At 35.6% G+C, this 11,449-nt stretch overlaps 1 long non-coding RNA gene across 1 annotated transcript; it reads left to right on the top strand.

Moving 5' to 3' along the window:
- The first annotated feature begins 1,726 nt into the window (after nt 1–1,726).
- Nucleotides 1,727–8,827, top strand: LOC114461104 (uncharacterized). Its single transcript, XR_003673803.1, has 3 exons — nt 1,727–1,754; nt 3,899–3,976; nt 8,451–8,827. It is a non-coding gene; the product is annotated as an uncharacterized LOC114461104 (long non-coding RNA).
- The last annotated feature ends 2,622 nt before the right edge of the window (nt 8,828–11,449 follow it).

The following is an 11,449-nucleotide window of genomic DNA, read 5'->3' as shown; positions in this document are numbered from 1 at the left end:
AAAGAGAGAGAGAGAGAGAGAGAGAGAGAGAGAGAGAGAGAGCAAGAGAGAGAGATAAAGCATGTCAGTCTTGTTCCACCCCAGGCGTGAGATGACGAAATGATTAAAACTATAGAAATAAATCTATTCAGGAGCCACTAAATCAATGTTTTTCAACCTTGGGGTTGAGATTCTATGTGGGGTCACCTAATGTTAAATGGGGTCGCCTGAAATTTTCTTTAAAATCAAATATCCACCCATCCATTTTCAAACCCACTTGCTCCCGTCTCACAGGGGTCATGGGGGTATGTGGTGCCAAGATCGGCTCTCATTGGGCGTGGGCGGGGGTACACCCTGGACGGGCGTTCAGTCCATCACAGGGCACACAGACAAACAAACCATCACTCTTCATTTCATCCTATGGTCAATTTTTTAGAGTCAAAGTCTGTTTTTGATTGTGGGAGTAAGCGGATCCCCAGAGGGGAAACCCACCACCGCACGGGGAGACCCTGCAAAATCCCACACAGAAAAGAAACTCAGGTGCCACCCCGGGCTGAACCCAGAACTTCTTGCTGGAGGCGGACGTTGTAACCACTAAGACACAATCTTAAGCAACTGTAATTTTTTAACACGGTTTTGCTTTGTGAAATATAAATCTAGTTAAGCTTCAATGCATTAAAAAAAAAAAAAAAAAAAAGAACAATTACTGTACCTGAGCTTAAACATGGTAAAAAACTAATTCTAGAAAAAAATGTTTTTGGGGTCGCCAGAAATTCTTGATATCAAAATGTGGTCACGATCCAAAAAATGTTGGAAATCACTGTATTTAATACTGATTATTTCCACTTATTTACAAAATGAGATTCTTTAAAATGTGTTATCACTCATTCATTTCATCATTATGTTCTATAGTTGTTTTTAAATAGTTTTCTAAGCACAATGACGTAGTCGGACAAAGGAATTAAGAGAAAGGTGGAACTTGAGCCAAAGAAGTTTGAGAACCACTGCTTTAGACACTGTAACCATCAATACCAACATCCTTATCCAAAATAGATTTGTTTCACCATGACTCTGGTATTAGAATTGCATCAGGATCAGGTGAAAGTTCCCATATGTGAACCATGTCCATGTTGGCAAATAGACTGTGTACATTTAAATGAATGAAACCAAGATCTGCCCTTGATTTAAAATCAACAAGGCTTTACAACTTTTCAGTGCCAGGATTGGGTTGAACATTTCTAGAGATCAGAAGCAACAAAACAATTAGACATTTCTGTTTAAGCTCTTGATACCATTTAATAGAGGTTTCTCTATTTCTGAATGAGTCTACTTCAGTTTCAAACTAGTCTTTTAAAAAAAAGATGTTCATCAATTAGACAAAATCCTCTGTGAGTTAATCTATCTCCCAATGAGGACAGTTTTGAGTGAGGATTAAATTAGGAGATAATTTTCAATCCTCATGCAGGTGGATGAATGTCTAGCAATCATAGAAGAGACAGATGATGATGTCACATATACACAGAATTTAGTAAACTCTGAAATGTAAAATCAGTTAATTAAACCTTGTTAGTATTCATCTGTATTATGATTATATGTTCTATTATTGAACTGCTTCTTTTCATGTTTTAAAGATTTGAGCTGAGCTAGAAAAGTAACTTTCCACTTCCTGTCGCTGACGGTTGTGACAATAAAAACTCTTTGCATCGCTGAGTGGTTGAGATAATAATCTGTATTATTGGTTTGTTACAGACGCCCCAAAGCGAGCTCGTGTTCCTGTGAGTATATTTAAACACTCACCACTTCTCACAAACTGTTGCAGCTATTTTTTACATCACCATGCAGATAAACTTAGTGTGTTTCACTTTTAGATGAATCAGAAATTATCAAACATGCTTCACGATCAGCTGTTTATTCACTTTTTAACCAGCTGTTTGATTTGTTGAAAGCTTTATTATTAGTTTCTCTTCAGATTTGTGTGGAAAGCCTGCATTAATCTGCCTGTTCCTTTGTCTCTTTACTGCACTCAGAGGTTCACCAACCGATACAGCAAACCTCACTAATGGTTGGGACTCATTGATTCGGCCTGAAAATTGTGCGTTTCGGCTCTAGCAATTCAGACTCAACCCAAGAACCAAGCACATATTCAGACTCGGAGGAACCGGACCTTTCCGTTGATACCATGGTTGGCCCAATCCCAGCACTTTTAAAATCGTATTTCACATATAAATATTTATCCATGGTTGTAACACATACATATAACGCACGATTATACGTGAATTAGCGGGATCTCCTGACTCCTTACTGCAACAGATGTGCAGCAAAACCAGAGGCGGTGGGGATTGCTGGACTACAGATTACGCTGAAGTTACACAGCGGAGCAGTTTCAGAGCAGCGATGCATCCAGTGGAAATCCAGGGTTATAATTGTTTGCAAAATGAGTGGTTGTAAAAGAAGCTGATGATGATTCTATTCAAGGTATTGGATAATTGGATTAGAATATTGTCGGGCTCTAACGGTTTTGGGCTTAAAGAGGGATCGCCTTTATTCGGGTTCTACTCTTGTGTTCGTAAGAAGTTTTGGTAACACTTGAAGTTTTATACATAAGGCTGACATTACGCTGTCATTAGCATGAATAAAGTGTCATAAAGGCTGTCATTAAGCTGTCATTAAGTGCCGTTTGCTAAATTATGACACCTTTGGAGCTATGTTGGCATTTTTTGGGTTAGGTGGAGGGATCTAGAAGAGTTAGGGTTAAGGTTATGGTTTAGGGTAAAGAAGGGTTAGGGGTTCGGGTTAGCAATAGGGTTAAGGTTAGGGTTTATGTTAACAAACGACACTTAATGACAGCCTTCAAGACACCTTATTCATGCTAATGTCAGATAATGACAGCGTTAATGTCAGCCTTATGTATCAACCTTCAAGTAAAGTGTTACTGAAGTTTCTCTGCGCATGTGCTTATTTTGGTTCATTGTAAAATCACACCGCCATCTATTGACTACATTATTTAGTTTTTTTTCTTATTTCTCATGTGAGCGGAGATCATTTTGAAAACGTTGCCGTGTGAAGGTGGAACTTTTTGGAAACAAACAGAAAAAGAATCTAAACAGGCCTTATAGTCAGGTACTTTTTTTGTGGAGAGTATCAAAACTATACATTTTTGGAAAATCTATTGTATAAGCAATCAGAAAACAATGTTTTCATCTTCCCTGATACCTATTTGGCCTCCATCTTGGATTTTACATAATGGATGCCATAAAAAGGGTTTTTGTCAATATCTTGGCTTCTAAATAACCTAGAGCTTTTATTTTGACAGCTAAACTACCATTTTCAGGGCCAAGGAATCCAATCTTTTCTGTCCACGATTCTTGGCCGTGTGGAGACCTGTAGCTAATGCATGTGCGTAACGGCTGCGTTTTCATGGCAACTATTATGGTAGACTGTCTGATGCGTAGGGAGTGTGTTTTTTGTACAGTTTTGCTGTCTTCTTTGGACCTCAACATAGATGCCATCATGCAAATTGACTCTTTCTTCCATTATGTCCAGCACATGCTAGGTGCATTCATTACTTCGCTCTGAAAATGATAGATTAGCTGTTAAAATAAAAGCTCCAGGTTATTTAGAAGCTGAGATATTGATGAAAATGTTTTTCACTGCAGCCATTTTGTAAAATCCAAGATGGTGGCTATTTAGGACTTGGGGCAAATGGAAACATTGCTTATACTATGAGGTTTCCAAAAATGTATAGTTTTCATATTTAAAAATCTAATCATAGTAAACTTAACCTGAGATAAAGGTTCCTGAGACATAAATAAACACAGAAGTAATACAAAGAGTTTGACAGGCCTGAGTTAAAGACATTTAAACTGCTGAGACAATAAATCCTGCTGAGGAAGTGATTTGTTCCTTTGTTTGACCTCAGGATGGGGAGGAGAGCAGTGTGACTTATTCCACCGTCAGCTACAGAAACCGAAACCAAGAGGCCTTGCCCAGCTCAGAGGTAAGTGACTCCCTACGTCAAACCATTGCTCCCACTTTAGCAGAGTCGCTAAAGCACAAGAAACCAAACTGGGTTTGAATTCACAACAACTAGACACGCACACATCATCATTCAGTGATGTGTAATCAGAGGTGGCAAAAGTACTAGTCGTCAATACTCAAGTAAAAGGGTTAACCCTAACCCTAACACATGCACCACAGAGTTCTAGTGTAACAATTACAAATCAAACATAATCTAAATCAAGCAGCAGTAAATATCTTTCAAACAGAAAAGTCACCAATTCTATCTTCTACTCCTCCAGACCATACACTGTAAAAAAGACGTCGCTCCAGCCCCGGGAATGGGGCGGGGACTGTGAGCAACAGCTGTCAGACAGCCCATCAAAGAGTGGTTCTTTTTGCTCTGTCATGGTACATTCTGGATATCAGCAGATTGGCTCAATGAGCCAGATTTTTTTTTCACACTAACTACTAGTTTCATGTAAGGCTGTCCTTACATAGTGACAGCTTTAGCAAATATGACAAAAAGTCACTTTTATAAGAGTTGCAGACTGCAATATAATTTTTTTAACATAAATTAAATACTCAACAATACACAAAGTAATCCCCACAAACACATGGTGACATGCTCCCAGTAGTTTGTTTCCAAAAACACGGCAATTGTTCACCATTTTGTCCCAAAATTTGGGATTTTTTTGCCTGCGTGCTGTTTGTAGACCTGCTGCTTTATCTCCAAAATGATCATTAAGGATTACAACATGACGACGATCTCCCAAATCACAGAGATTGTAGAACCGCCTGTAGTTCACATTTTAACCCTTGCAGTGCCGTGTCTGTGTCATATGTCTGTGGTCCATACACAGAACATCCAAAGGTTTTTTTCTCTGCCAAATCAAACCATTTGCTAGTCAGCATGTCAGCATTATTTACAGACACAGAATACTTATTAAGTGCTTAAACCAGGCAGAAATACGCTCCGCTCCCCCTCCCCCCAGTACACGGACACACAGTCAGCTGTGTTAGCGACTGTCAGAGGTCTGTCAGTCTGTCTGTCTGTAAAACTCTATCAGTTCTGAGTGTTGAAGAACTAAGAGATGTTTGAGGAAACACTGCATGTGTTTCTCTTCTGTAACTAACTCTCTGTCTCTCCTCAGCAGAGATCTGCTGCTGCTGTTTCCACATTCTTAAAGAGACAGTGTCCTGAATGTGATTTACTTTAAAAACTACTTTCAGCAACTCAGAGCTGCCCTGAAAAAAGCAACAATACAGAATTTAATCATATTTCAGCCTTAATGAAGGAAAAAGTCAAAAGTGACACTAAATGTTGTTTTTGTGCTGCTAGTGATTAATAAAAGGGTCTTTGTGGCGTTTTTCTCAACTGACTTTGACCCATTATTGTTTTTCTTGTAAAACTATTGAAAAAAATAAACAAATGGAGTTTATATCAGCTATTGCCACTTTGAGGAAAAATATAGAAATATGAATATTGGTCCATATCACCCAGGCCTAATGTAACCAAAGCAGTAACATTTTATCTTGTAAAGGATATGAATGTCTAAACTGTGTGAAATGAGGCGTTCAAACACTGATTAAAGTAGGATTTTATTAATATGAGTGTGTTACCTAAAAAACTAATAGAAATCACTAGATTGATCTGATGCCTTGTTATTAGAGTTTAGATCAGGCCCAAAAAAACCAGCCTGACCCGACCCGGGCTCACGGGCATAAAACCCGACATGACCCACACCCGACCTATTAACTTATATTGTAGGCCTGAGCCCGAAGCAAATCCAACGTAAATTATTATTTTATTGAACGTATTGCAGCCAGTAGATTATTAGCGCGGTGCTTCACGTAGCGGTACTGTAATGACGTGACTCAATCCGTTATCACAGTTTTACAGACTTTAATGGAGGTTGTAGTAACGCCAAAAATAAACAAACACACAGAGAACCATCTTACACCGTCATACACTCACACTACCGTGGGAAGAGAATTGTTCACTAGTCTTTTCCCCGCTTACGCCCTCCCTTAGCCCAGCCTCCCAGCCAATCAAAACTCAGAACACATGTAAACAAAGACACACATTGGCAGAGAAAGCTGCACGTAACCATGATGCCTTCTCTGCCATGGGAAATCTCAGCATCAGTTAACCACTGAACACACACAAGTGGAACATAACCAGAACATAGAACCCAGTTCGTAACAGTATTGCAGACCAGAGCGGGCGGCCCGTACGTGGAGCACAGACCTGACTGAAACACATAATCCTATTTGTTCCCTGCGCTCCAGCAGCAAGTGAGGAATGAGCAAAATCAGCAATATTCAGTAAATGTGAACGCTGAACAACTAAACGCAACACAACGGCGTCAATATCTCGTCCCACTACGAGCAGAAATCACTTTAGAAATGATACCACAACAATATAGAAGTGTTTTTGTGTTCATTAAAAAATAACATTAATGTAATAGAGGTTAAAACAAATTTTAAAAAAAAGTAAAAAAAATGAGGCCTGAGCTCGGCCCCGGGTCGGACCAAGAATCTAAACTCTACTTGTTATGTAGCAGCTGTTGCTAATGCTAATGCTAATGCTACACCACTTTATGTAAACAAAGTAAAAAGACTGTGTGTGAATAAAAGAACATGTCAGCCCTTTTGTTTGATGTTAATTGTACTTGGAACCAGTTTGATAAATTGCTTACATACATTTTTTTTAAATTATTTTAAAATGACTTTGTCTTAAATGATCTTTTATTCCTTTTTTACATTTATGCCGATTATTTTAAGCAGGTGAATTGGTTTGTTTTATTAGTAAATAACTTTAAAATAGTCTCAATGATTTGAAAGAAAAAAATCGTGATCGTGATTTTACAAATAAAAAATTGTGATATGATATTTTTCTCATATCGTCCACCCCTAGTTACAAAGTTACAAGTATTCATGTTACTGTAATTGAGTTGCTTTCATGGGTACTTTCTAAATTTCTAAATCAGTAATTTTACTTGCACTTAAAAGTGTGTTTTAAGTAGTAACGTAATTTGTTACATTTCTACACCCAACCGTTACTGAGTAAATTATTATTTTTTTTGTTTTAAAATGATCAAAGGACATTGTGAAACTACAAAAAATGAAATGACCAGACAACAATCAAATGCATCACATCATAGCTGACCAATCAGATTAAATGTAATGTACCGCACCAAAACAGCATTGAATTGAATTCATTAGTGTTGTTTTAGTTTATTTTTTAATTTACATTTTGACAAACCTTTTATTTTATACAGATGCCTTTGTGGAAAATAAATTAAGTTCCAGTTATGTAAGATTTCATCTATTCTTTTTAAGTTTATACATGAGATTTATTACCAAAAATAAACATGGAGGGTGAAAGTAACTAGTAGTTTTTAATTTGAGTACTATTTAATTCAGCAACTTTTTACTTGTACTTGAGTATTTAATGTATGACTTACGTGTAAGTTTAATCAAGTGCTTCTACTTGAGTAGGATATATCAGTATTCTTTACAGTGATGGTGACATGCTCCCAGTAGTTTGTGTCCAAAAACTTCAACTTTGGTTTTATTAAATTGTCCATATGATCCTCCTTTAAAGAGTAACTAAACCCCAAACCTACTTTTTTCTGCTGAATACATATATATTTGAGTATTAAGTCGTGCTGTTGATTGATCCAAGTCCAACTTTTAACATTTTAGTAAAAGTATTGGAATTGTGCGTATTTAGTTGTAAAATGTCAGAGTTACTGCCCTCTAAGGGTCGAATGCTGCTATTACAATTGAATTTTGCTTTTGGCTGAGACGGATTATTGTGACGATCGTGCGTCACCAACTGTCACTGTTGGCCCCGCCCCTTCTATAAAAGATCTCCTGTGGTGATGTTTTTGACTCTGTGCTTCTATAAAGAACAGTTTCTAGTCTAATCATAGGGTTCATCAAACTATGTGTGTATGTATAGACCAGAGGTGGAAAGAGTACAGAAAAAAGTGTGTTATATAAAGTCTATAAAACATTCTAGGTGGAATGGGAGGCTGCGGTGGGAGGGAGGACGAGGTTCTGTGGAGCCCCTGGCCTCACTCACCAGTAAACACCCAGGGACTGATGAAAAATATAGTTTTACTTGAAATTAAATATTGTAATTTACAGTATGTAACGGAAACAGGCGTGATGAATTTATTTTACTCTGCAACAGAATCTATTTCCAATGTAGCGAAGTATTGTTGTGTGTGTGCGTGCGTGCGCGCTTATGCATTGTGTGTAGTAGTTGAGAAGACGGTGCTCTGTCATTGTCAGCTCTGACCGGTTTCCTGAGTGGGCGTGTCTTACTGCTCCAAGAGAAACGCCCATAATCAAGACGTTTTTTTTTTAATTTTCCCCCTAGTGGCAGGTCAGCAGAAAGCAGGGGTTTAGTTACTCTTTAAATATACACAATCACCTCAAAACTCCACCATTGTCTCCTTTAGGTCAGAGAACCAGAGGAAGGTGAAGAAGAAGTGACTTATGCAACGGTCAAGAAGTGAAGAAGAACGTGTGAATGTGAAGGCAACACTTCACCTACTGTCAGTGCCAATACTGCTTTTCTAGAACGAGTACAACTACTTATGAAATAAACAGTTTGGATTGTTTTGTTCTTTAGTTTCCAGCAGACATGGGAAACCAGTGGCTCTTAGTGTTTTACATTAAACATCATTTTATTATTGTTTTCTCTGGTACTAGAACATGTTTTAACTTCTTTTTACTTTATAATTGTAAGCCATGATGCCAGTTATTCACAGTTGTATGCTTTGTCTTCTTTTCTTAAATATTCTCATATAATTCAATAAAAATACTTTAAAATACACTTTTCTGTGCAAAATATTGTCACATTTTTTAGGGTTTGGCCTAAACTCTGACATTATGATAACTTTAACAGGTCATCAAGTAAAACCCTCTAGAAACAATGAATACAATACATCCCTGTTTATTTGAATGGGTTAGCTTAACCAGAAATTCAATAATAGTCTCCATTTTGTGATAAAAGTATTACATTTGGTTCAAATTTAGCCAAATTCTTTCCAAAAACATGTAATGTTGATTGAACCATCCAGAGTTTTTAACATGGCACCAGTTGCAACTGTTTTCTTTGTATTTTTCTAAGCAAAGATAAAATAAATGTTAAGTAAATTAATTAAATTTGATTAAAATGAGGCCCTAATTAAAGTTGCTCTGTGCTACATTTTCTATGGGGAAAATTGGAGAACAGATTTAAAATTTACATTGTTTTATTTAACTTTGAAATTAAGTTGTTTTTGTAATATAAATTTTGTTTGCAAGAATATAACTTTTAGCAATACATTTACCATAAACGTTATATTTAAGTTGAGCTTCAGATCAAGGGTTTTGACCACTATATTATATAAACAAATGACACAACCTGATATGTGTGGGGTGCTGATTGTAAAGTTGCACATAAAAAAACATATATTTTTCGCAACATTGAGCAACATTTTAAAAAAGGTATGTGAATTTTTTTCACGTTACTTTTAACCAAATTTACAGCAATATTTGTGAAATTTGTTACATTTACTTTTCTCGTAAAAATATAACGTCAATGTTTAATCTTAAATTTTAAATACTAAATCTAAATGTTAAATCTGATCAAATGTTCGCATCAATGAGTTTTTATTTTGGTACTTCTGGTGAATTTGCATATTAGCTACTGTAAATATTCAGATTTAACATTTTGATTTAGATTTAACATTTATTATTTAGATTTGCCATTTAGATTGAGATGTAATATTAAGATTTCAATGTAACATTTAGATTTAACATTTACGTTTAGATATATATCATTTAGATTTGGATTTAACATTTACATTTAGATTTAACACAGTTTTAAATGTAACATTTAGATTTAGATTTAACATTTACATTTAAATGTAACACATTGTTTTAAATGTAACACATTGTTTTAAATGTAACATTTAGATTTAACATTGATGTTATATATTTACGATAAAAATAATTTCACAAGTTTTTCTGTAAATCTGGTCAAAAGTAACATTAAAAATTGACATACTTTTTTTTTTAAAACATGGTTTGTTGTGAAAAGTTGTTGTTTTAGGTTTATTAAACCATGAATCAAGTTTTATTGTAAAATATAAATAGACATTAAGGTTTTGTAAAGGGATTTTTTTTTTGAAATGTTTTTGTAAAACAGGTAAACACTGTCTGGGATCAATATGTATGTTTTGATACTAAGTCATAATTATAAGATAGTATCTCATAATTATGACTTAGTAGCTCATAATTTTAACTCAGTATATTAAAATGATGACTTAGTTGTCATAATTGTGACTTAAGATTGTATTATTATTATTATTATTATTATTATTATTATTATTATTATTACTATATTAGATACTTTTTTTTAAATATAATTTTATTTTTCCTAGTTTTTTGTTTCATTTTACTGGCAGGAATGGGCTTCCATATATTACTAATGACATAGATAATCAGACAGTTTATAAAGGGAATCAAAACCATTGACATTATATACGTAGACGCCTCATGACGTCGCCGCCATATTGGAAAGGTCTCCTCACTCTACGCTAGCACTAGAGAACAACTATGCTGGTGTTTTGTACAGTTTTTAATTTCAATAATCGGTGCAGTATTCAAACCAGATCCTGTGGGATTACCTTTAACAAGTAAGATTGAACAATACTTTTAGTTTATTTACATTTTATAATATTATGTCATTTTAACTAATATTATTTACGTGTATAAGAGCAGGAACTGGTTCTCTCTCTCTCTCTCTCTCTCTCTCTCACACACACACACACACACACACACACACACACACACACACACACACACACACACACACACACACACACACACACACACACACATTATGAAGGTTTCCCAGTGATCCAGGCTTGAGGAGACAATGTGAAGTTGTTTTAAGACGGGAGGGTTTAGTTTCTACTAAATCATCAGTGATCTGTAGTCAACACTTCAAACCTGATCATTTTGACAGGACGGTTCAACTTCTCATGTCATCTCCAAAGAGTAGGTGTCATTTTATTCTCCACGCTAAGAAATGTCAATGATTCATATGGAAAACAAGTTATTACAAAAACGGATTAAAACACAATACACAACATTGACAATCAAAAACCAAACATCAAATAAAAAACTAAATAAATCGGAATTTACTCAAAACATAAATTTCTAATGATTTTTAAATAGCAAGGTTTCAACCTTTTAAATATTACGATGGAAACATGTAATTATTGAGAATTAAAAATCCTTATTTAAAACGTAGAATGACTTTTGTTAAGGTGTTTGAGCTTAAAGGAGTCCTTTATGTGTGAACATGAACGACACTTATATCAGGTCTGATCATCAACGTCCTCTCTGAGGATACACTTTATTCTCTGAACACATGTTAAACACTATACAGTACGAGAGCGCCCTC

This window comes from Gouania willdenowi, unplaced genomic scaffold (genome assembly GCF_900634775.1).
Source record: "Gouania willdenowi unplaced genomic scaffold, fGouWil2.1 scaffold_93_arrow_ctg1, whole genome shotgun sequence".
Lineage (NCBI taxonomy): Eukaryota > Metazoa > Chordata > Actinopteri > Blenniiformes > Gobiesocidae > Gouania > Gouania willdenowi.
Note: the sequence above shows the minus strand (reverse complement) of the source record. Positions and strands in the feature narration are given on the sequence as shown.